A 26653-nucleotide genomic window follows, 5' to 3' on the forward strand; every position below is an offset into this window, starting at 1 on the left:
TGCTCTGCTTCAGATCCACTTCTCTCCTAATGCACCTGGAAAGACAGCAGAGGATGACTCAAGTGCTGGGTACATGATACTCACATGGGAGGCCAGGATGGAAATCCTGGGTCCTGGCTTTGGCTTGGCCTAGCCTTCTGTGGTGGTCATTTGGGGAGTGAGCCAGAGGATAGAAGATATGCGTACCTCTTGTCTTTCTCTGACTCCTCTCCCTGTTGCTCTGGTTTTTAGATAAATACATAAATAAATATTAAAAAATTAACTAATTAAAATAGTGTTATTTTCTTTATTACTTTAATGCTATTTGGATTCTAGCATCTGCAGCCTTTCCAGCAATATAAATGATCTTGTTTTCTTTACCTTTTCTTCCTATTGTCTCATACATAATCTCCTTCAGTTACTGCTCAATATATTAGACTTCGTGTTAAGGACATTATTCAAAAAAATATACTTGCAGTCACAGAATTTTTTTTTGTCTCCTAGTTGGTCCTTTAAGTTACTGAAATTATATTTCAATTTCTGTGTTTTTTTTTAAATCAGGCAATCTTTGCTAATGACAAAAAATGTCTTCCATGAAAATTAACTTGACATTTTTGGTTCCCTATTTTACTCAGCTTCTGATAACGTTTGCATACATCATTCACTTATGTTTAACAGTATTTTTCTTGGTGTACATTACACAGATATCTTGATTTTCAGCCTAACACTTCCCTTATTCATTTTTCATCTCCTTTCATCATCATCATCATCTAATTTTGTATAAATTGTTATCTCACTGTCCTTTTGTTTTCTTACCATATTTTATTCTTAAATGCTTCCATTCATACATGTAATGTCACATAAATATGCTTTATTTGTTTTCTGATATATGAACCATTTGTCTAGCTTTTCAGGTAGTATTTTAAACAGCATTAGTGAACAACTCCTCATTATCAATAAGATCCCATAAAAATCAATGTTATTTCATCCCAAAGATGGATATTTACTTGTATTTTCTAATTCTATGAATTTCATCTATCTGACAATGTAACACAAAAATCAAGGAGTCAATATGAAATCCCCTACACTTGCCACCTTTCATTTTCAATCTCAACTAATTCATCTATATTCTTTTACTTTTTTTTTACATTTTCTCTGACACAACCTCATTTTAAAATGACATTACTCTTTTTGTATATAGATCTAATAGCCCCTTTTCATCTTACTGCATTAAGATACACTCCCTTTTCTATGCTAAAGAGCATGCAGATTAATTTTTGAAATTTCAAATCAGATTGTGTTTCCTCTGTTTTTTGCATTAATTGGCCTCTGGTGATCATAATGTGATAACAACTCTCATGTCATATAAGATTACAAAAATTGTATGCATTAAAATAAACTTATTTTAATTTCACTTATACAAATATTTGAAGTGCTCTCACACATACATGATATAAATATCCTGTATGATGTAAAACATGTATATTATCATTAATCTAAGTGATTTTATTTTTTAAAAAAGTCCAGCATGTGAAAGATTTTTAATTAAAATCTTAAGACAATATTTCTACTGATATCTAAAAATCTTACAAACCTTAGCCTGTATAATTCTTCATACACCAGCATAGGTGTATAATGATTTATTTCAGAAAATTGATGCTATAAACATTGTGTATTGAAACACACCACGTGAAATCATTGTTGTGAGAAATGGCATCATGAGCTACACAAGAATAACAGAGAAATTATCACTTGGGTTGAATATGATGTAATAAACTGTTATGCTTAAAACTATTAAAGTTATACTTTGAATTTTTCCTAAACTGTGCACAAATCTGAAAAAAAAATTAACAGGAATGTAAGAGTTTTAACAAAAGGCACATTTTAACTTCCAAGAGGCATTTAAAACTATCCTCAAAATATGATTCCATTATGATTTAGATCTGATACTTAAGTTTTTAAATACATTTTTTTTTTCAGTAATCAGAACTGAGCTATACACCTATTTTACCCCACGAGTGAAGAGTTAGAAGGAGCTGGAGAAGAATAAATTAACTGCTTGATTTTTAAATTTATGCTCACCTGCTTTATGTAATAGTGACTTTTAATGTTTCCCCCCAAATATTCAATGTATATTTGGCACTACCTTCCTTTTACATTCCATTACATTCTCATCTGCATTTTTATGAAAATGTGGATTATAGTTATATCTAGTTTACAATTACTTTTTATTAAATATTTATTTATTTGAAAGGCAGAGCAACACAGAGAGAGAGAGCAATCTTCCATTCCCTGATTCACTCTCCAAAATGCTATAACAGCCAGGTCTGGGCCAGGATGAAGCCAGGAGCCAAGATCTCTGTCCTGAACTTCCACTGAGGTGGCAGGAAAGCAAATCATTGGGCTGTCATCCTCTGCTTTCCCAGGCACATTAGCAGAGAGCTAGGTCAAGAACACAGCAGGTGCAACTTGAAAGGTCACACTGATTTGGTATGCTGCTGTCTCTAGTAGTGGCTTACCTTGCCCAACCACAACACTGGCACCAGGATCCAGTCACTTTTCACTACTGCCATGGTTCCCACGCAGGTGAAAGATGCCATTGTCTCTCATCTGAATGTTGGAAACAGATCCTTCCCTAACCTTGCTTCAGCTACCGTCAGCCTAATTTCAAACTAAGTGAAGTCATTTTAAGCTTTTATGCAAAATCGCCTATCAGTTTTTCAATTTACTTAGAATCACCATAGTGACTGAAGATAAGCAACATGATTTAGTTCTTTATTAAATAATGAATTTCATATTTTGTTAGTCCCATTATTCCACTGTTTGCTTCACCAGTATTCGCCTCTCTGCCATTTCTGCAACATGCCAAGAATGCCATCACCATGATCACGATGAGACCAATTCACTCACTATTTCCTATTATAAAAACTTCTTTGTTGAACTTCTCTCTCCCTTCAGCTTAGTCCTAGCTTCACAGTAAGACCTTCCTTGTACTCCTCTTAAAAATTAAAACCACTTTTGTGCCCTGATATTCAGCATCCCTCTGGCTGTTTAAATTTTCCTGACATCAATCTTTGCCACCTAACTTGATCTAATTTTGTTTGCATGTATATTGTGCACCTTCTTTAACTATAATGCAAACTCTGGGAAAGCAGAAATTTGAACTTGTTAAAGATTTATTTTTTATTTATTTTTTTAACTTTTATTTAGTAAATATAAATTTCCAAAGTACAGCTTATGGATTACAATGGCTCCCCACCCATAACTTCCCTCCCACTGGAATCCCTCCCATCTCCTGCTCCCTCTCCCATTCCATTCACATCAAGATTCATTTTCAATTATCTTTATATACAGGAGATCAATTTAGTATATATTAGGTAAAGATTTCATCAGTTTGCACCCACATAGAACATAAAGTGTAAAATACTGTTTGAGTACTAGTTATAGCATTAATTCACATTGGACAACACATTAAGGACAGAGATCCTACATGAGGAGTAAGTACACAGTGACTCCTGTTATTGACTTAACAATTTGAAACTTTTGTTTATGGCGACAGTAATCTCCCTAAGCTCTTGTCATGAGTTTCCAAGGCAATGGAAGCCTTTTGAGTTCTCCGACTTCAATCTTATTCAGACAAGATCATAGTCAAAGTGGAAGTTCTCTCCTCCCTTCAGAGAAAGGTACATCCTTCTTTGATGGCCCCATCCTTTCTACTGGGATCTCACTCACAGAGATCTTTCATTTAGGTTTTGTTTTTTTTTTTTTTTTTTTTTTTTTTTTTTTTTTTTTTTTTTTTTTTTTGCCAGAGTGTCTTGGCTTTCCATGCCTAAAATACTCTCATGGGCTCTTCAGCCAGATCCAAATGCTTTAAGGGCTGATTCTGAGGCCAGAGTACTGTTTAGGACATCTGTCATTCTATGGGTCTGCTGTGTATCTCACTTCCCATGTTGGATCGTTTCTCTCCCTTTTTGATTCTATCAGCTAGTGTTAGCAGACACTAGTCTTGTTTGTGTGATCCCTTTGACTCTTAGACCTATCAGTGTGATCAATTGTGAACTGAAACTGATCACTTGGACTAGTGAGATGACATTGGTACATACCACCTTGATGGGATTGTATTGGAATCCCCTGGCACATGTCTAACTCCACCATTTGGGGCAAGTCCGATTGAGCATATCCCAAATTGTATTTTTTTATTTATTTAAAAGTCAAAGTTACAGAGAAAGGTAGAGACAGAGAGAGAGAGAGAGAAAGAGAGAGAGAGAGAGAGAGAGAGAAATAGAGATGGATCTGCGATGGCTAGAGCCGAGCTGATCCAAAACCAAGAACCAGGAACCGAATCCCGTAGCTACAACAATACCAGGCACATAGTAAGTGCTCAATCACAGTAGAGTGGAATCAAGGAATACATCTATTGGTTTATAATATCTGTAGTTATGTTAAGCCATAAAGTTTAGGATAGTTAGTTTTTAGTAGAGTACACCTCTTAAATTTTCCTGAAACAATTTACTTCAAATAAAGCCTAAAATGAGGGGGATCCTGGTAATTATACTTCTTGAGTGAGCATATGAATTTGAACCTCAATCTTTCATTCAAATAACCAGGAATAAACTCCTCAGATGCTCCTACAATGTACTTTCTTATCTGCAGTCTCAGATGACAAACTAGACATGGAAATATTACACTTGGTTTTTGTTTCTGGGTATGTTCCTCCAGGCCAGACTGAGACAGACTGGTTGTGAAGGTAATACTACTTCAGCTGCTGCAGCTGTATTTGCTTTAGAGATAATTAGTTTCCATCTGGCATTTGAGGTAGTGTATTACATTTGCTTTAGGGGTAAAACAGAGAAATGATCACAATTGTGTAACCAAGCAAATTCTTCCAATGTGCACAGTGTAGAAATGACATAGAGCACTTACTGTATAGTGCCTCAGCACTTAAAGTGATAAATGGGTCAACTAACTATGTTTATATGTGCAAAGATCTGTGCAGAAAAATCTCAGTAAACAACTGCTACCTGCTCCCATGGTTGCCAACCTGCTTCATTGTGCATTAATTTACTCTGCTTATCAATTGGGTGATTTCTGAATTCAGTCTGAAACCTAATTTAGCACACATGAATTTATAATGAACAACGTAAAGTGATAAGATGCTTACCTATTTAGGTGGAAGTAAAAGCTCAGGGAAATTAAAGGCATAAATTCTAATCACATCTGTGAAAAATAAAATACAGTTTGGCTTACAAAGTCATTAAGTCACACATATGTAAATTCTCCAGCAAATATATGCATGAAGGCTGTGATGCTCATGGTGCTCTTGTTAAAAATAAAGCTGTTAATAATTGCTTATGAAAAATGTATCTAGGGTAGAATAGTAATAATGTTATCAAAGTTATTGAGAAACCCTTGTGTGAGGAAAAGGCCAGATAACAAAAGCTGTCAGTGTTGGCAGATGGAACATTATTATATGCTGCAATAGGTTTATCTTTCCTGCCTGTTCCATCATGCAGCATTTCAATGACTCACTATCAAGAGGAAGCTTTCCTATGTATATCTTCCGTCAGACATTCTTATAATAACTAGAGCGGTAAGTATGTCATCAAACGTGGGATTTAGCTTGTTCCAGATGATATTTCAAAACAAGGTTCTTAGACATCCCTAAATGGAGGTAAACAAAAAGCAGAAATATATCCACAACCATCGTTGTGTGCATGATCATGCTATTCTCAGAACCATCAATCAGTAATACAAACAAGAAAAATTTTGACCTAACAGCTTTGCTTTTAATGTTGCTCATAATTCAGGTTTCTTTTCTGAATTACAAAATTAGTAAGGCTTCAGAGGATTTTTATGCAGATCCTAAGGTTGTGAAGCAAAAAATAAGTAAATAGGAGTAGAAGTTAGTGGTAAATGCAAGAAAGAAGATGATGGTGTTCCTGCACAATTGCTCATTCATTTAGGGGTAATAGTGTTAGTATTTTCTGTTAGGATAAACCTGAGCTCCTCAACGGAAATACAATGTCATGGACTTTCTTTGTAAATGTAGTTTTTTAGTAATAGGAAAGAGTTATGTGAAAGAGGAGAGTTCCAATTGTCTGATATTGCAATAAAGATCAAATAAAAATATTATGAGCTTTGGTGTTTTCATTTACATACATTAATGAAGTATTCCCAGGACTGTATGAAAAATGTCACACATTTCAAACAATGATTAGCCATATGATTTATAATCCAAAATAACATTCTCAGAACTTAGAGACACTAAAGGAACAATGTGGGTACTGGCAGAAATTTAAAGCTTATATTTATTTCCTGAGTACTCTTTAAAAAATTGTCATTTACTTCACTAAATGGTTGGTAGTTTTCATGTTTTCCAAATATTTTGAATTTGAAAGCTGGAGAAGCAGTAGCATTTGTTTCTATTGTGTTTCAGTTATTAAGCACTAACGAAGTCAAGATCAGCATCCTGCATAATGTAAGATTATTAGAGATTTGTAAAATACAAAATTGCACTTTAAAATGTTAGTAATAATTACACTGAATTCAATAATAAGGGCATCTATACAATCATAACAAAATTTCTTAAATTCTTTTAATTTAATTTAAAATGTCCTTATACATTCATCAATATTATTACATTGTTTCTGATTTGTCTTTATTTTCAGTGAAATGAAAATACCAGAGACTGGTTTGAGTATGGAGATGTGAGGTCTTTGTTCTGATTTCAAAGCTCCTATTTTGAGTTATTGCAGTTTGCATAATGTGGAATGTGACTGCATCATGATCAGGATGAAAGGGACTCTACATACCTGAGAAAGTGTCAGGTCACTCATGATTGAATAGCTTTTCTTAAATTTTGAATATCCAAAATGAGTAGAGTTTACTATTTCAATCTCCTATACACATGTTCTGACATTTAAATCACTTGATTGCTTAATTAATTCACTTTTCATTTCTCTTCGTAACCACTCCTTCAGCCAGACCAGTGGCTCATCATTTCTCCCTGCCTTGGCTGTCATGGTCTGCTAACTAGTTTGTTTTCTTTCAATCTGTATTCTAAGACATCTTTATAAGGCATAAATATCCTCATGTTCCTATATTAATTGAAAAGTTTTAATGGCCCTCCATCCAACATCAGCTTATCAGATGTCCTAAGGGTAACCAATATTTCACCTGACCCCATTAAGATGTCATTGTCATTGTCACCTGCCTAACACTCCACATTCCCCTCATCCTGAATTATTTACAACTTGCACAATTATCCAGAATTTCTTACTCTGGCCTTATGTATATGTTGTTTCTTTTCCTAGAAGACTCATATTCTCATCCATTTAGAATCTATTGTCTATATGACAGCAGCTTTTCCAGGTAGCAGTTGTATCATTCCCACTAAAAATGAGTCAGGATCTTATGTTGCATTTGTGTTATTGTAATACAATTGTGTTTTCATGTGCCTGCTTAGTCACTTGAATTGCTAGTGGATTAACTTAGAACATTTTATTTCATTCAGTTATTTAGCATGTTACAGTTTCTGAATATGCATTTTCTACATGACTTAGTGTGATTTCATCTACCAATATAGGCCACCACTTATTCAGGCCTGTTATGTACACTGCACTCAGCATTTTAAAGCCAACATCCCTACATTTAGAATATAACTTGACACCGTTTATCAGTTTTATTCTCATTCTGAAATATTAAAATTCTTTTGCTATTATTTCATTAAATTGATTGTTTCAAAGACAATATGATAAGCTAAAAGGGAGATCCAGTAAATGACAGAATCAAAAGAATCTTCACATTTGATTTTAAATGCTGAAAAATTTATGTTACTCTATCACTAATCTTTTATAAGTTTGCAATGTAGAAAAATTACATAACCAACTGATTATTTTCTTTCTTTTTTTTTTTTTTTTTGGACAGGCAGAGTTAGACAGTAAGAGAGAGACAGAGAGAAAGGTCTTCCTTCCATTGGTTCACCCCCAAAATGGCCGCTTTCGCAGGCGCGCCGTGCCAATCCGAAGCCAGGAGCCAGGTGCTTCCTCTTGGTCTCCCATGCAGGTGCAGGGCCCAAGCACTTGGGCCATCCTCTACTGCCCTCCCAGGCCACAGCAGAGAGCTGGACTGGAAGAGGAGCAACCCGGACAGAATCTGGCGACCCAACCAGGTCTAGAACCTGGGGTGCCGGCGCCATAGGCGGAGGATTAGCCTAGTGAGCCGTGGTGCCGGCCACCAACTGATTATTTTCTAAGATAGTAAGACATATATTTGGGTGAGAAAGTTCAAGTCATTTGCATTGTGTTCTGTTCACATACTCTGAAATTTTATCATCTTCACAGGGTATATAATTATAAATACACTTTCATAACTACATCATCACACTATCTAAAATAGTAGCTACTGATAAAATGAAATAAAAACATTTCACTTTTATAAAGATTTATTTTTATTTATTTGAAGGGCAGGTTTACAGAGAGAGAAGGAGAGACAGAGAGTAAGTAAGCTATTCCATCCACTGGTTCACTCGCCAAATGGCTGCAATCACTAGGGCTGGGCCAGACATAACCAGGAAATCAGAGCTTCGTCCAGGTCTCCCTTATAAGTGGCAGGGGTTCAAGCACTTGATCCACCTTTTGCCTTTTTTCCCAGGCCATTAGCACAGAACTGGATTAGAAGTGGAGCAGCTAGATTTTGAACCAGTTCCCATATCGGATGCCAAAGTTATAGGTAGCAGCTTAACCGGCTACATCACCATGCTGGTCTCATAAAAATAATTTCTAATGACAATCAATAATTTCAACATCAAAATTTTTAGAAACTGGAAATTATTTTCAAGAGGAAGTGACAGTCGGCGCCACAGCTCACTAGGCTAATCCTCCGCCTTGCGGCGCCAGCACACCAGGTTCTAGTCCTGGTCGGGGCGCCGGATTCTGTCCCGATTGCCCCTCTGCCAGGCCAGCTCTCTGCTGTGGCCAGGGAGTGCAGTGGAGGATGGCCCAAGTGCTTGGGTTCTGCACCCCATGGGAGACCAGGATGAGTACCTGGCTCCTGGCTTCGGATCAGCATGGTGCGCTGGCCACAGCGTGCCAGCCGCAGTGGCCATTGGAGGGTGAACCAACAGCAAAGAAAGACCTTTCTCTCTGTGTGTCTCTCTCTCACTGTCCACTTTGCCTGTCAAAAAAAAAAAAAAAAAAAAGAGGAAGTGACATAGATAATATGCAAAAATTTTAAAAAAATGTTATTTTGTTAAAAAATACAAAACTAGATATATGTAAGCATATTCATGTTTGCTATCTTTCACTTTGCAATAAATTATGCACTCATATTTATCTTTTATGAGATCAAATCTGCCTAAATATAGTGTCTAATGTCACATTTACTTTTTCATATGTAAATGTCAATTTTAAAGAGATTCAAGTATGCATTTGTATAATGTTTCTAAACAGAAACAGGTGAAATGCACAGAATGTGCAATCTCTGTAGAGAGATTCACTACCATCTTGTTAAGAAACATGTAACAACCTGGATTATCTGCTTAAAGCATCTCAGAAATACACTTCCTACCTATATATCTGTGTCCATAGCATATAAAATTGATATCCAGTTGACCAAAATAAAAATCACAGAGATTTAAAGTCAATTTATACAAGTAAATGACAAGTGATAATTAAGTGGAAGGAAACATAAGGCAATTGGAAAACCACATGATGCCAAAGTCATACATTAATTCTGTGGACCCCCAAGAAATCATATCTCCTATTGTATCCTTCCCATAAAGCACTGAGGCAAATTATAAAATATTCCTTTTTAAATTTTTAAAATTTTATTTAAGTAATAAAAATTATGCATTTTATATATACAAATTTAGGAGCATACTGATTCTTTCCAACCTATTTTCCTTCTGTCCATAATCTCACTCTTCTCTCTCTCCCATTCCCATTCTTATTTTTTACAAAGATCTATTTTCAGTTAACTTTATACTCATAAGATTACCCTTACACTAAGTAGAGAGCAAAAAATAGTATGAAGAAATATGAAAAAAAAAGCAAGCAAAAACATTATTCCTCAACAGTCAAAACAAGGGTTTTTAAAATCATTGCATCACAAAGTGTCAATTTCACTTCTTTTAGTTACACTATTAGTTACCATAGATCAGAAAGAACATATGGTACTTGTCCCTTTAGAAGTGGCTTATTTCATGAAGTATAATGGCTTCCATTGCTTGTATTTTGTTGCAGATGACAGGATTCATTTTTACTGCTGTGCAATATTCCATAGTGTATATATACCATAATTTCTTTATCTAGTCTCCAGTTGATGGATATCTGTGTTGAATCCATATCTTAACTATTGTAAGGCGAGCTGCATTGAGCATGGGAGTACAGATAACAGATTCTGATTTCATTTGCTATGGGTAAATTCCCAGAAGTGGGATAGCTGGGTCATATGGTAGGTCTATATTCTGATTTTTGAAGTATCTCCATACTATCTTCAATAGTGGCTAAAATACTTTACATTTCCACCAACAGTGGATTAGGATACCTTTTTCCCTATATCCTTGCCAGAATTTGTTATTTGTTGATTTCTGTATGAAAGCCATTCTAACTGGGTTGTGATGAAATCTTACTCTGCTTTTAGATTTTCATTTCCCTGATGGCTAGTGATCCTGGGCACTTTTTCACTTGTCTGTTGGCCATTTGAATTTCCTCTCTTGAGAAATATCTGTTCAGGTCCTTTGCCCATATTAGCTGGATTTTTGGCTTTGTTGTTGAGTTTCTTGAGGTCTTTATAGATTCTGGAAATTAATATTCTATCAGTTATATAATTCGCAAATATTTTCTCATTCTGTCAGTTGTCTCTTCCTTTGCTGAGTGTTTCTTTTGCAGTGCAGAAGCTTATTGGTTTATGTAATCCTATTTGTCAATTTTGACTTTGATTTCTGTGATTCTGGGGTCTTCTCCAAGAAAACTTTCCTTATGCCAGTGTCCTGTTTGTTTTCCCCAATGTTCTCTAGTAATTTGATAGTAACAAAGTGTAGATTTAGGCCTTTGATCCATTTTGAGTGATTTTTTTGTAAGGTGTAAGGTAAGGATCCTGTTTCATACTTCTGCATGTGGAGATAAAATAATCTGATATTTGAAGAAATACCACAAATGAAATAGATTGAATCATATCATCTAAAGACCTTAAATTCAAAACATTTTGAAACTTCAGCAGGAAATGAGAGAAGATACAAGGGTTTGGAGGTATAAAAATGAAAAACACAAAGAAACAAATAAAATGTTGAGTGGAAAATTGAATTTAAAAAGTTTAAAAATGGTACACATTTTTAAAAATTTATGTTTTTATATGTATATTCCAGTAGCTTTTTGAAGTTACCTAATATATACATATTTATGTGTACTAATATAGCTATTTTTGACTATTTCTGAAGTGTATAAAATGATCTACATATGAGAATTGCTTAAATCAATCAGTTTCTTGGTATTAAAAATTATTGTTTTATATAACCATATTCTTCATTATTCTCTAGTGTTCTATTATATAACTGTATTACAGCCAAATTTAAGTTATTTGTTCTGGAATGTTTTCATTTTTTCAATGTTTTCTCTACTATCAGAAATATTGTTAAAGGTTTTTTTGTACCTGTTTAATTATCTGAATATACTTACGTGTATATGTGGAACTAGAATGACTTCTAATATTTTTTTTAATTTAGATTTATTTACTTATTTATTTGAAAAGCAGAGTTACAGAAACAGAAGGAGATAGACAGACATCTTCCTCTTGTTCACTCTCCAGATGGCTGCAAGGACCAGCCCTGGGCCAGGCTGAAGCCAGGAGCAGGAGATTATTCCAGATGTCCCCTATGGGTGGCAAGGGTCCAAGCACCTGGACCATCTTTCACTGCTGTCCCAGGCCAATAGTAGGTAGTTGGATCACAAGTGGAGTAGTTGGGACTTGAACAAGCACATATATGGGATCCCAGCATTTCAGGCTGTGGGTTAACCTGCTACTCAACAACACTAGCCCTGGCCTATTCTAGTAGTTTTAATTAAAGATTTTGAAAGTGCTTCTAACAATTTCAATGCCCATTAAAAATTTATATTGCTCATATTCTGTAATTTACTCTCTAGATTTAATTCTTTCCAGTCACATATGAAGAGTGTCTTATTTTGATCTGAATTTACACTTTTCTCATTAATGGTCTATTTGGGCTTGTGTTCTCTCTTCCTCTCTCTCTGTCTCTCTCTGTCTCTCTCTTTCTCTCTCTCTCTCTGTGAGTGTATGTGTGTGTGTGTGCATTTGAAGCCATGTGTGTTGTATTCTATGAATTATCAGATCACATCGTCCTGTCATTTGCCATTGTTCTAAAGTTCATTTATTTTCTTAATAAATAGTAGGAGTTCTTTATAAATTCTCCATACTAATTCTTTGTTGACTATGTATATGCTAATATTTAGCTGAGGAGAAGTAGTTACATACTTATTATTTATAGAGTATTCTAATTGTATTACTTTGTACTCAGGTTTTAATGGTTATTGAAAATTGTGAACACTAACATTAGCATGTATAGTACAGTAGCTCTTCTAATTTATGGCTTCTTTACTTACTGTCTCCTAAGATGTCTTTTTATGGAAATTCTCAATTTTAATGAACCTGAAATTATCTATATTCATAAAATATATGTGGATTATTTGACTTTGGGGGAAGGAGGTTAAGAAATCTTCCAAATATCAACATTAAAAATGTTTTTAAAAGAGGTTTGGAAATCTTTTTCCTTCTCAACTGCATCCCTCTTTTTTCCTCCTTTCTTTCCTTCCTTTTTATTTTATAAAGATAAACATGTTTTGAGTCTGCTTAGTTCAGCTTATTTTGTGTTCAGCTAACTATAAAGCTATATTGGTCAGATATAAAGCGTCCCTGTATATGTGTGTTTAAAATATATATATATATATATATTCATATATATATGTGTATATATATATATTCATAGGTTTTGGTTAACTTGCTTTTTTTCCTTACATCATAACAACACTTTCATATTTATTATACATTTACCGACAGTCTTGATGTATTTTAGAATCACCCCCCTCCTTTTATTCAGGGAATCTTATTCTTTCATTTTTGTTCTTTGTAAAATTTAAAATAGGCTGGACCAGGGCATTGAAACCTCTGTTTGGAGTTCTATTAGAATAGCATTAAGTGACTGTAACAACTATTGCAGAATAATATCCTTAAACTAGTAAATATTTGTGTGTGTTGACTTTAAATATCAAAGTAAATGTTTTGTTCTTCTTTAACTTCATTCACTATCGTTTTATAACTTTCATCACCTAGGGTTTCACAGGAAAACATTTGCATTTGGTAGGTTTTTTTTCTTAATCATTTTGTATTTTTGATTAGATTTTAAATAATATAGTTTCAATTATGCTTATATATATGATGCAGGAAGCTTATGTATATTTTCTTTTTACATACAACTAGCTAAAGTTTCAAATTAATTTTACTAATATGTAAAATGCTCTGTGGAGGCAATAATATTATCTTCCAATAGTTATAATTTCATTTTTTAAATTCTTATGTAACTCACTATTAATTTTATTAAGTAGATTTCTGTGACACATCTAGGGAGAGTCATGTAGAATATTTTTAAGTTTTTTTTTTTTACTTGAAAGAAAGAGTAACAGTGGGGATGGGATGGAGAAAGATCTTCTGTGCCCTGATGCACTCTCCAAATACCTGCAGCAGTCAGCTTGGGTCAACCTGAGGCCAGGAGCCAGGAACTCCATCTGGGTCTCTCACATGGGTGGCAAGAGTGGACGTAATTGGGCCGTCATAAACCATCTTCCCTGGCTCATTAGCAGAAATTGCAATTGGAATTACAGCAGCCAGGACTCAAACTGGCACTCATATTTAATGTTGGCCTCACAGGCAGTGGCTTAACATGCTGTGCTGCAACAGCAGCTGCATGAGATACTAACGATTCTGACAAATTTCCAGATGATGCTAATGACTGTTCTCTACACCACAATTGGGATTTTAGATGCATCCTTCAGGAAATCTGTGATTTTCTTGAAGTAATTTCAAATATGGCACACTCACTTGTCCATACTCTAAAATAAGGATGATATTTGGGCTAGCGTGATGGAACAGTGGTTTAAGTCACCTCCTGCAATATCAGCATGCCATATGAGCACAGGTTCAAGTCTAAGATACACCACTTCCACTAATGTACCTAGGAAAACAAGAGAGGTAGCCAAAGGACTTGGGCCCTTGCACACACATGGGAGACCTACGTGGAGTCCCTGGCACCTGACTTTGACCTGGCTGAGCCCTGGCCATTGCCGCAATTTGAGGAATGAATGAGTGGATGAAAGATGATTATTCTCCCCATGTCTGTAACTCTAAATTACCAAATAAATAAATAAATAAATCTTTTAAAAATAAGTAAGATATTTTCTACCTTATGGAAGTCTGTGAAGGTTAAATATTAGAACATTATAATATAGGTAGGTCAGGGTTTCTGGTCTGAAGTTTTATTTTTATCTAGTTTGTGTATAACGGGCTCACCAAGGGGCTGGAGCTGTGATGTTGGGCATTAAAGTCCCACTAAGAGGTGCCGGCATCCCATATGGGCTCCAGTTCGAGTCCCCAATGCTCCACTTCCAATCCAGCTCCCTACTAATGTGCCTGGGGAAACAGCAGAGGATAGTCCAAGTCCTTGGTTCCTTGCACCCATGTGGGAGCCCCGGGGGGAAGCTTCTTGCTCCTGGTTTTGGATTGGCTCAACTCTGGCCCTTACAGCCATTTGCAGAGTAATCCAGATAATGCAAGACTTTTCTCTCTCTGTCTCTACCCCTCTCTATAACTCTTTTTTGAAATAAATAAAATAAATTTTAAAAAAGGATCACTAAATGAATCAAAAGTATTATCAATATATTTCTGCACAGCAACAAGGAGTTCTAGATCAGTTACAGGTTATGATTTCTCACAATGCAATGCGTTCTAATCTGTCCCCAGTTAAAGCACATTTCCTTGATATGGATAAAAGTAAGTTTTAACAACCTTTCATTTGCAGTATTAGTAATAAGCAAATTATTAAAATAATTTCTTATGCAAATATTTATGTTAAAGCTAAGATTCCCAATTTTGAGGCCAAACAAAACAAAGCAAAACCACTTAGGTTTGTAGAGCCTGGCCAGTTTCAGAGCAGAGCTCAAAAATGGTCTTGCAGCAGTTTAATTACTGTTTTCCATCAACCTCCAAAATTCATTAACAGCTCACTGAATATAGCCTATAGGTTGCACTCAGGCTGTTATGTGTTTTCCAGTAGAAACCACAAGATTTAATATCATCTGAAACACAAGTTTTGCCTAATTTTCCCCTTGAGATTGGACAGAATAATTGGCCAATTTATCACAAATATTGAAAGAACTGATTGACTAAAACAAATAAATCTGGCTCGCTGCTTCTTTCTAAAAGAGATGGGAAGGAATTCATTTTTTATATCATTGAAATCTGTATATAGGCAGACTGGAATTACCTTGCTGCTTTATGAAACCTGTGTAATTAATTTTTAGGCCTCTCACTTGAGGATAGAAGTTAATTTGTTGCTTGCTCATTCTGCCTATAAATGTAGTAAATCATCAAGCTAGCAGAAAAGCAAACCATTGGAAAATAGCAATTCTATTTTATTTCCTGGATTAGAGAGAAAGTACTGTAAACATAATTAAATTGTTGTAAGTTTCAGGAGCTATTAATTATAAAATAGTAAAAATAATGCCACTATCACCATAACCCACAGGTGTATACTGATTTATTTCTTGGATAACATTATACTTCCATTGGGTAGATCATCAGAGATCACTGTCCTGAAAACATTTTTTGGTTGAATGACAAGGACTGTCAGTTTTTTTTTAAAGATTTTATTTATATGAAAGACAGAGTTACAGAGAGAGGTAGAGACAGAGAGAGAGAGAGAGGTCTTCCATCCACTGGTTCACTCCCCAAATGGCCGCAATGGCTGGAACTGTGCTGATCCGAAGCCAGGGACAAACAGCTTCTTCTGGGTCTCCCATGTGGGCTCAGGGGCCCAAGGACTTGGGCCATCTTCCACTGCTTTCCCAGGCCACAGCAGAAAGCTGGATCAAAAGTGGAGCAGCTGAGACTCGAACCAGTGCCCATATAGGATGCCAACGCTTTAGGCCAGGGCTTTCACCCTCTACACCATGGTGCCGACCCCAACTGTGAGCTTTATTAATGCCAGCATTAATTAATTCAATTAATTCAATTCACTGTCTTCAAAACCCACACCTCTCAACTTAAGTGTATTTATACACATCTAAGTCATGAGATGCAATAACATATAATAAGAAATTAATCAGGATAGCTTAAAGAGTTAAGCATCTTCTTAGTTCTAAACTGAAGAAGTGGAAAAAGTATAGTGTGAACTCTAAGTAATTGCTTCCTGATCCATTAAAATCGTATTTTAATGAATAAAATTAAAAACAAATGCACTTTAAAAAATTTCTGTTGCATCAAACAATTCTTCAAAACCCATAATGTAATAATAGCATATATACAAAATTTCATTAAATGTGTATTTAACAGGTAGTCTCACATCTCAAAAAATGATGCTAAAATTCATATGGAAACAAAAGTGATTACAAATAGCTCAGGCAATCTTAAACCACAAAAAGAGAGTTGGAGGCATCACAATACCAGATGTTAAGATATATTACAGGGCAGTTATAATCAAAACAGCTTGGTACTGGCATAAAAATAGACCAATAGACCTGTAGACCAATGAAACAGAATAGAATTCCCAGAAATTAATCCACACACCTACAACAAACTACTCTGACAAATGAGCTGAAATAACTCCTTGGAAAAAGGACAGTCTGTTCAACACATGATGTTAGGATAATTGGATCTCCACATGCAAACATATAAAACAAGAACCCTAACATTCACCTTATACAAAATCGACCCACAATGGATCAAGGATCTAAATATATGACCTGATACCATTAAATTATAAGAGGAAAACATTATAGAAACACTGCAAGACATTGACATGGGCATGGAATTATTGGATAAGATCCCAGGAGCACAGGCAATAAAGGCAAAAATAGACAAAGCTGAAAAGCTTTTGTACTGAAAAAGAAACACTCAGCGAAGTGAAGCACCAACCAACAGAATGGGGGAAAATATTTGCAAACTAAGCATCTGTTAAATGATTAATACCAAGGATCTATAAAGAACTCAAGAAACTCAACAATAGCAAAACAAGAAATCCAGTTCAGAAATGTCAAAGGACATGAACAGACATTTTTCAAAATATGAAATACAAATGACCAACAGACATACGAAAGCATCCACAGGGTCATTAGCCATAAGTAAAATGTAAATAAAATAACTATGAGGTTTCATGTCAATCAGTTAGAATGGTTATCATCCAAAATTAAAAAATAATAAATGCTGGAAAGGATGTGGAGAAAAAGTACTCTAATATGCTGCTAGTAACAATGTAAACTAGTGTAGCCATTGTGGAAGACAGTATGGAGAGTTTTCAGAAAGCTGAAAATAGATCTAGCATATGATCCAGCTACCTCACTCCTTGGAATTTACCCAAACTAAATGAAATCAGCATATTAAACATTTTTGGTACCTTCATGTTTGTAACATCTCAATTCACCATAGCTAAAATATGGACGCAATCCAGATGTCCATTAACCAATGACTGGGTAAAGAAAATCTGGTGTATATACACTATGGAATGCTACTCAGCACCCCCGAAATGAAATCCTGTCTTCTTCAACGAAATAGATGCAACTGAAGACAATTAGGCTTAGTGAAATAAGTCAGTCAGTCCTTAAAAGACAAATACCACATTTTATCAAATATATATCAGTCTATATAGAACATAAAATAAGTAAAAGAACAAAACTTACATCCTATGATTTGATTATTGTTTATAGCTTTTGTCTATATTCCTGTGGAACAGTGGTCTTTCTACTTTTTTCTTCTTGAACAATATGGTTAGTGGTGCATTAAGCCTGTGATTATAAAGTGAACTGAAATGACATTATTTCAAAAATGAAAGGAAAAAAAGAAAGGAAGGAAGCAGGAGTGCTGAGGCAGGGAGAGAAGTATGGTTATCTTCCAAGAATTGTATCTCTGAAATATACAATATCTGTTCCCATAATAATAAAGACTAAAAACATGTGTGAATTAAAAATGTTAAAAGAAATATCTAGAATTGAGATATTCAGTGCTTTTACTGTGATTCACTCTTTTGACAAATCATTTAGTCATTTTCATTATGTTGTCTCAGTGACAAAAAAAGTGTGATTATATCAGGCAAATTATCATTAGAATTTTGAATTTCTAGCAAGGTAATACATTGTAAAATTTGCTTATTTTTAGTTTTTAGTTTTCATTTTTATAACATGCTGTTACAAAGATGTGTGTGTATGAATTGGAGGGGTGGGGGCATGCTCAGTGAAACCTTTTGCAAAACCAATGAGTATGAAAGACTCACAGAAGGTAGTGTAAGTACCCTGGGGGAGTGTTAGACTATTTTTCCAGAAAAAAAGTATGCTTATGTATACATTTATAAAAAAGAATCAAATTTAAAAATTGAAGAAATTCTGATATTTCTAAAGTTATAATCATTAATTTATGACATTAATTCTGTATATAAATGATGATGCATCTTTAAACATCTGAAATGTCATAAATGGTTTATTTTATTTCTTGTTTTTCAACAAGGTGCAAAATAGGGTACTCAAAAAGTTATTTTGTTATTTATCTAGATTGCAAAAATGATTCATGTTTCATTTCAAACTGTCTCTGAAAAAGAAAGAATACCTTTGTCCATTTGCTATTTTTTTTAATTATTTATTTATGTATTTGAAAAAAAGCTACAGAGAGGCAGAGGCAGAGAGAGAGAGAGAGAGAGAGAGAGAGAGAAAGTCTTCTATCTGCTGGCTCACTCCCCAAATGGCCGCAATGACCAGAGTTCAGTTGATCTGAAGCCAGGAGCCAAGAGCTTCTTCTGGGTCTTCCATGTGGGTGGAGGGACCCAAGGACTTGGGCCATCTTCTACTGCTTTCCCAGGTCATAGCAGAGAGCTGGATTGGAAGTGGAGCAGCTGGAACTCAAACCAGTGCCCTTATCGGATGCAGGCACCACGGGTGGTGGCTTTACCCTCTGCACCACAGCACCAGCCCCCATTTGCTATTCCTTATTTAAATACTTCCTTCAAATTATTCACAAGCACTTACTATAAAGAAATAATACCCCCTAGAGTATGGCAAGGATAGACAGAGATTAAGGTAGTGGAGATTAGAGACAAAGATACCTTCCACACATTATTTCACTTCTCAAATAATCCCCAACAGCCAGAACTGACCCAAAGCCAGGCAATAGGAACACAATCAGCCCCACTCATGGGTGGCAAGGACCCAACTACTTAAGCCATAAACTTCTGCCTCCTAGGGTGTGAATTAGCAGGAAGCTGAAATCAAAAACGAGCTAGGACTCAAACCTAGGCACTCCAATATGGAGTGCAACTTTCCCAAGTGGCATCTAAACCAGTATCCCAAACGCACAACACAACACTCCATGACTATATTTACAACACAAAGATGATAGTGCTGTCCAGAGAATTGAAACATTACAAGGAGACACTCCTATTTGAAGGATGGAACCCCTATCTTGTAACCATCTGTATTAAATAAAATTCATGGAAGGAGGAGATTGTCTAGAAATTCAATGGAATTCCCAAAACAAGCAATCAGTGTGATACTCCTTTAAAAAAAAAGTATAAACCAATCTGTAGAACCAACAGGTGGCCTGTGCTAACATGCGTATATAAATTTGAAAACAAAATCACATATTTGACATCCATTAGTCCTTTGGATGAAGGAGTGAGAGGGGACTTGGATCATCTGTCTGTGGCAGAAAGCCATCCATAGGATGGGAGCTGAATGTAAGCCAGTTGAGACAAATAAACAGGATCAAGATGAAGACAGCAAACTCTTTCTAAAGAAAAATTTTAGAGCCGAGATTGAAATGTTTCTAGCTCTCTTATCTCTCACCTTTACTTCATTTATTCAGTCTTCTTTATTCTTCAATCTCCTTTCTTTCTCATACTAACCATTTTTTTTCCTCTTTTCCTTTATTAAATGTGCACTCAAGGACCTATGCATTTTCTAGGCACCTGGTATCCATTGAAGAACAAAAGAAGAAATGAGCAAATTCCTACCTTTGGAGTTTCTGGTATAGTGAAGGAAAATAAACGGTAAAATAACCACAATAAAATGCATTATTATTGTGCATTAAACAATACAAGGGAATTTACAAAAAGATCAGATTTGCATTTAGGGGTGGTTTGCACTTCAAGAGTAGGCAGGACAGGCATCACTTTGAAGGTGCTGTTAGACTTATTTGCTTGAAGTAGGGGAGTTAACTGGTCATCTGTCAATCAGCAGAGTGGCCTAAGCTGAAGAAATAGGCAGTGCAAAGGCACTAATGAGGAAGCAGGACTAGAATCTTCAATAACAAGAATGCAAGAATGCTGAAATCACTGGATCTGACTAAAATCTGTAAGGCGAAGAAGAGAGATCACACAACATCAGGAAATAAAGGGTGGATAGTTCACCCAGAAATTACAGACTACTATAAGGACTCTAGTTTTTACTGTGAGAGAACCCAGGAGTTACTGGAAATATGTGAACATGCATGTGATGTAGAGTGTGTGTTAACTTTTAAGCCTGATTGATAGAAAATCTGAAAAATTGTTTAATAGGCCACATTTTTACCTTTCCCCTCTGAAAAACATCTTAGAGGCTGAAAACCATATCTTGCCTATGGATTACTGCTAAGAGTTTAAGATTAGAAGAATGCAACCACCCCAACTATATTAAACTACCTGGCATTTTCTACGGTATGTGCTGAAAGTTTACTTCTCTTTTGCTATCCTTTGATCATTAAAGTCTTAAGAATATCACTAAGGCAACGAGCTTAAAAACAGTGGAAGAAACATGGAAGAATACAGTTTTCTGAAAACATTATGGAGATTCATTTTAAATGAGATGAAATTAGAAATTGCAGGTTGTGACCTCTTCTAGTATATTTCTTCTGCCATGCTCCCACAATGCTTTTCCATATAAACATTCATGATTTTAGGGAAAGTTTATGCCTACAAATGATGGGGGACACAGGAAGCTTTCATCAGATTGTTCTGTAATTGTTGATGGCTTCTACCTGTTGATACCTTCCCCACGAGTTTAGTTTCCCACTTGCAAAGATTAATCAGAAAAATTTAGCAGAGGACCCTTCACTGCTTGCTCACCACATTTTATTTCCATTTATAAGTCTTTATAGGCTTGATTTTGTCCATTGAATATTAACTATATGTTAACTGCTAAATCAGCTTGAGATATGAGACAACCTATACCAATAAAACACCAAGGAAAAATTACAGTCATACAGGCTGCTACCTGCAAAGTTGAAATTGAGTTCTGACCTTCCCTTGAAAATAAGACATTCAGGAGATTTTTCTGCATCTTAGGCTCTATGAGGTGCTACTTGAGTGGAAATAGCCTTGATTAGTAGAGAACATTGGCCTCTTCCATAGGACTCTAGATAAATCTAGTCTCTAATGAAGTGAAAATATATTATTCAATGTTCTTTGAATTTTCTAGTAGAAAATGTAACTAAAATTACAAACTTCTGCAGCAAAAGTACTGTTCCTGGAAAATATGATAAAATATTTACATATTAGCTCTTCATTATCCATGATATTTCTCAATATTCTCAAATGTAAATTGTAAGTATAACATGAATAGTTGGGAAATGTGATCTTATTTTTTAAGTTTAAATTATTTGCCTGTTACTATTTTTCTCCCTTAAAGCTATCTGGAAAATTCAGATTTTAAGACCAATGAAATGAAATACATATATAAAATAGTAGGAATGCAATTCCTGATCAGAAAAGGAAAGCGTTTTAGTATTCAGACATGAAGCATGTCACATACATTCCCATATAATGGTTCCAAAGACTTCGTGTGTAATGCTCCCATGCTTTTTCTGAAATACCATAAAATCTAATTTATTCTTTAAAAAACAAAGTCCATTTTGGTTTGGCTGCCATATTTATTAGAGAAATTATAATTAAGGCATATAGTATATTTCAAACTTCCTGAATTCTAAAGCTGACAACTAGCAACATAAACATGAACATTGATTATTGCATTTTCCAGAAATTATCAGACACATTGATATTTCAGACTCTTAGCACTGTACACAACACAACAAAAACACTTGAAATATGTATTTATTTCCAGGTTTCTCATGTATTTTAAATGCTGTATTCTTTAATATTACCCATTAGGCTGTATAAATAAACATATATACATAAAAAATCTAGTGAATTTTTTTACATTTACACCACCGTTTTCATTAGATTATCGAACATAATTAATGCATTTGGTAAGCAACTACTGTTTGGAGACTACAGAAGTTATATGGCAAGTAGCTGTTTTCATTAAATGCATTTAAAAAAGTCTTGTTTAGTCATGTTTGTCTTCATTGTTGAAGAAATTATTTCAAGATCTCCTGACCTGAGAATATAAAATAATAAAAAAATTCTATAAGGCACTGTATAAATTAAAAAAAAAATCTCCTAAGTTTTTATTGATAATTCAATTGAAAATCATTGAGAATATGAAACTCATTAATATTTCTGCAACCTAATTCTCCCCAAATTCAAACACTTTTCCCCATATGTTTCCTTTCTTTATTGACAGTTTATTTTTGAAGTGCTTTTAAGGTTTTCTTAAATTGTCTGTTCATTTCTTCAATCCTCTGTGATCTAATTTCCACCCTGAATGCTCCATTTATTTTTTTTAAGATTTATTTTATTTATCTAAAAGGTAAATTACAGACAGACGGGGAGGGGGTTCTTCCATCTGCTGCTTCCTCCCCAAATGGCCAGAATGGCAGGAGTTAGGCAATTAAGAGCCAGGAACCAGGAACTTTTTCCAGATCTCCCACATGGGTGCAGGGCCCAAGGACTTGGGCCATGCACTGCTGCTGGGACTTAACCAGCCCCCATATGGGCTGCTGGTGCTGCAGCAGCAGTTTAGCCAGCTGTGCCACAGTGCCAGCCCCTGTATTGCTTTTTATTAGATTCATTGGAGTCTTGATATTTTTGAAATCCAAAAGGATATATATGAGTTATTATCTGACCCTTTTGACATTATGGATTCTTTTATTGAAAAAAATCTCTTCTCCTCCTTCTTTGTTTTCCGTGATAATATGCTTCTCATCTACCTCTGTTGCCCCTCTTCGCAGTCTCTTTGGAATGATTCTTCCTCTCTGACATTTGTCTCCTCCTATTTATTTATTTGACTTTACAGGCTTACTGGCTTCAGGCATTGTTCATGTCTGCATGATTATAAAATGTCTATTTCTGACCTTCTCTCTAAGGTGTGCCACTGGTATTTCAATCTTGATGTTTTTAAGATCAAATTTAGTACTACTGAATAACTTTCTAATTCTACCTTCTTCTGTATTCCTACCTTGTCCTTTATTCTGCATCATCTTTCTCCACACCCCTGAGTTTAACCTCTGCAGTGTTCATTAACTTATATTCATTTAATAATGTTTATTTATTTGATAGGCAGACAAAGAGAGAAAGAGAGACATGCAGAGAGAGAGAGAGAGAAAGAGAGAGGGAGAGAAAGGCCACCCATCTGCTGGTTACTCCCCATATGCATACAACAACTGAATCTGAACCAGGCCCAAGCCAGGAGCCAAGAAGTCTTCCCTGGTCTCCCACATGAATGTCAGGAATACAAGGACACGGATCATCCTCTGCTATCTATCATCCACTATCAGGAAGATGGATCAGAGGCAGAGCAGCTGCTGTTGGAATAGGCACCCCTATGTGGGATGCTTGTGCCCTAAATGCTGGCTGAACAAGCTGTGCCACAATATCTGCTCTGAAGACATTGTCAAAAAGAAAGATCAACCTTGTCAGCTCCATCTACTCTCATTATGTTGATGATTCTACCACAAAGGCATCAAATTTCCATGTGTCACTCTGACATGTAAGTCATATACAATGTTCTAATCTAACATGCCTTATTGTGACTCACTCTTTGTATACCTCACAATTTTAGTCTTTGCATCATGATGTTTATTCCTCTGGAATATATTTATCACGCACTTTCCCTCGGAATATCAATTTAAAATAGGTGAGCTAATTAATATCATGCAGCTAGAAAAGTACCTGGTGCAAAACATGTACTTATTAAAAATGCCAGTAGCTGGCCAGCGCCGCGGCTCACTAGGCTAATCCTCCGCCTTGCGGCGCCGGCACACCGGGTTCTAGTCCCGGTCGGGGGGCCGCATTCTGTCCCGGTTGCCCCTCTTCCAGGCCAGCTCTCTGCTGTGGCCAGGGAGTGCAGTGGAGGATGGTCCAAGTGCTTGGGCCCTGCACCCCATGGGAGACCAGGATAAGTACCTGGCTCCTGCCATCGGATCAGCGGGGTGCGCCGGCAGTTTCCATTGGAGGGTGAACCAATGGCAAAGGAAGACCTTTCTCTCTGTCTCTCTCTCTCACTGTCCATTCTGCCTGTCAAAAAAATAAAAAAAAAATGCCAGTAGCTGATGTTTTTGGTACGGTGGTAGTCATGATAACAGCAGCAGTGCTCAGTGGCCACTTTGTCAGTAATTGCATTTGCCAAGCTCACTTATATCCCTAACACCTGTTCCCTCTTCCCTCCAATTGCAATTATTTGTTAGGCCCATCCTTTCTATAATTAGACAGTTTCCATTGGCGTTTTATTATATTAACATGGCATTTATAAATTATTTATATATGTATGTGTGTATATAGAGTGAGAGAATAAGATGTTTATATTTATATACTCATGCGCATTATTGCTAATTTTTTTCTTCATGGATAATATCTGTCATCTTCATAACACCATTACAAAGGAAGAGCTGATATGAACAAACCCTCTTGCTCTGGGACAGGTGTTGTGGCACAGCAGGGTGAGCCACAGCCTACATCACTGGCATCCCATATGAATACTCTTTGGAGTCTCAGCTACCCCGCTTCTGATTCAGCTCCCTTATAAATCACCTTTGAAAGCGGTGGGGCCATGTATTGGGCACCTTCACTCATGCCTGAGACCCAGATGAATCTCCTGGCTCCAAATTGGCCCAGCTTTGGCTACTCTGGCCATATGAGCCAGCAGTTGGAAGATCTCTTTCTCTTTCTCTCTTTCTCTCTTTCTCTCTTTCTCTCTTTCTCTCTTTCTCTCTTTCTCTCTCTCTCTCTCTCTCTCTCTCTCTCTCTCCCTGACTCTTTCTCTCTGTAACTCTGCTTTTCAAATAAATAAACACTCTTTAAAAATAACTTTTGGAGCTGCTGCTCTGGCATAGCAGGTAAAGCCATCTCCTGCAGTGCCAGCAATCCACATGGGTGCCGGTTCAAGTCCCCACTGCTCCACTTCTGATCTAGCTCTCTGTTGTGGCCTGGGAAAGCAGTAGAAGATGGCCCAGGTCCTTGGACCCCTGCACCCATGTGGGAGACATGGAAAAAGCTCCTGGCTTCCAATCGGTTCAGCTCCAGCCATTGCAGCCAATTAGGGAATAAACCAGTGGGTGGAAGACCTCTCTGTTTATCTGCCTTTCCTTCTCTCTGTGTGTAACTCTGACTTTCAAATAAATAAATAAATCTTTAAAAAATAACTTTTGCTCTTCGGGCTGTTGATATTGCATTGGTTTTAAATAACAATATGTAAATATGAAGACACATTGGACTACCTGTGCTTATTGTTACTTACATTTGCATGCCTAATACAATAGTTCAATTTCTAGTTGGAGAAGCACAGAACTCTTTTAGCCAGAGTGCTTTAAGCAAGCCCAGCATATGAAAATCTTTTTCTAATTGACTTGCAAGAAAGGAAGAAAGAAGAAAGGAAGGAAGAGAGGAAGGGAGGAAGGAAAGAAAGAAGGAAGAAAGGAAGGAAGGAACGAAGAAAAAGAAAAAGAGAAAAAGAGAGAGAGAGAAAGGAAGGTAGGTCTCTCTTAATGTTTAAATAAACTGCAGGTATAAAGAATCCTGTGTTTGGATTTTCAAGTCAAATGAAGGGTGCAAAATAATATTTCTACATGAGCTTATTCTAAGTACTTTTGGAGTTAGAACAGGGAGAATTAGGGAAGAAAATTGTCCTTTGTTTGTATTGAATGAAAAGGACTTGCTTAGAATACTCAGATACCAATTATTCAAGGGCTAAAAGGCAAGACTCCAGAGAACACCTTTCTTCCTTCTAAAATGATGCAGATTAAATTCCAGAAGTGGACTCCACTGTCACATCTTAATGTCTTTCAGAACGAAAGACAAAATTGGCAGCAAATGAAAATGAAATACAATCCAGCTTTGCTTAACTAAGGGTAGAGACTATAATTAGTGGAGAATGTTCAATTTAAAATTAGTGATGAAAGCAATGGGGAAATACAGATAATCTAACACCAAGCAAATTTTCATAAAATGAAAGATACAAAAGAGCTGAGGTATTACTCTACAGAAGAGATCAGAGTGCATAGAAATGAGAACCTCCATGTAAGATTAATATTAATTAAC

Source organism: Oryctolagus cuniculus, chromosome 6, assembly GCF_964237555.1.
Source record: "Oryctolagus cuniculus chromosome 6, mOryCun1.1, whole genome shotgun sequence".
Taxonomy (NCBI): domain Eukaryota; kingdom Metazoa; phylum Chordata; class Mammalia; order Lagomorpha; family Leporidae; genus Oryctolagus; species Oryctolagus cuniculus.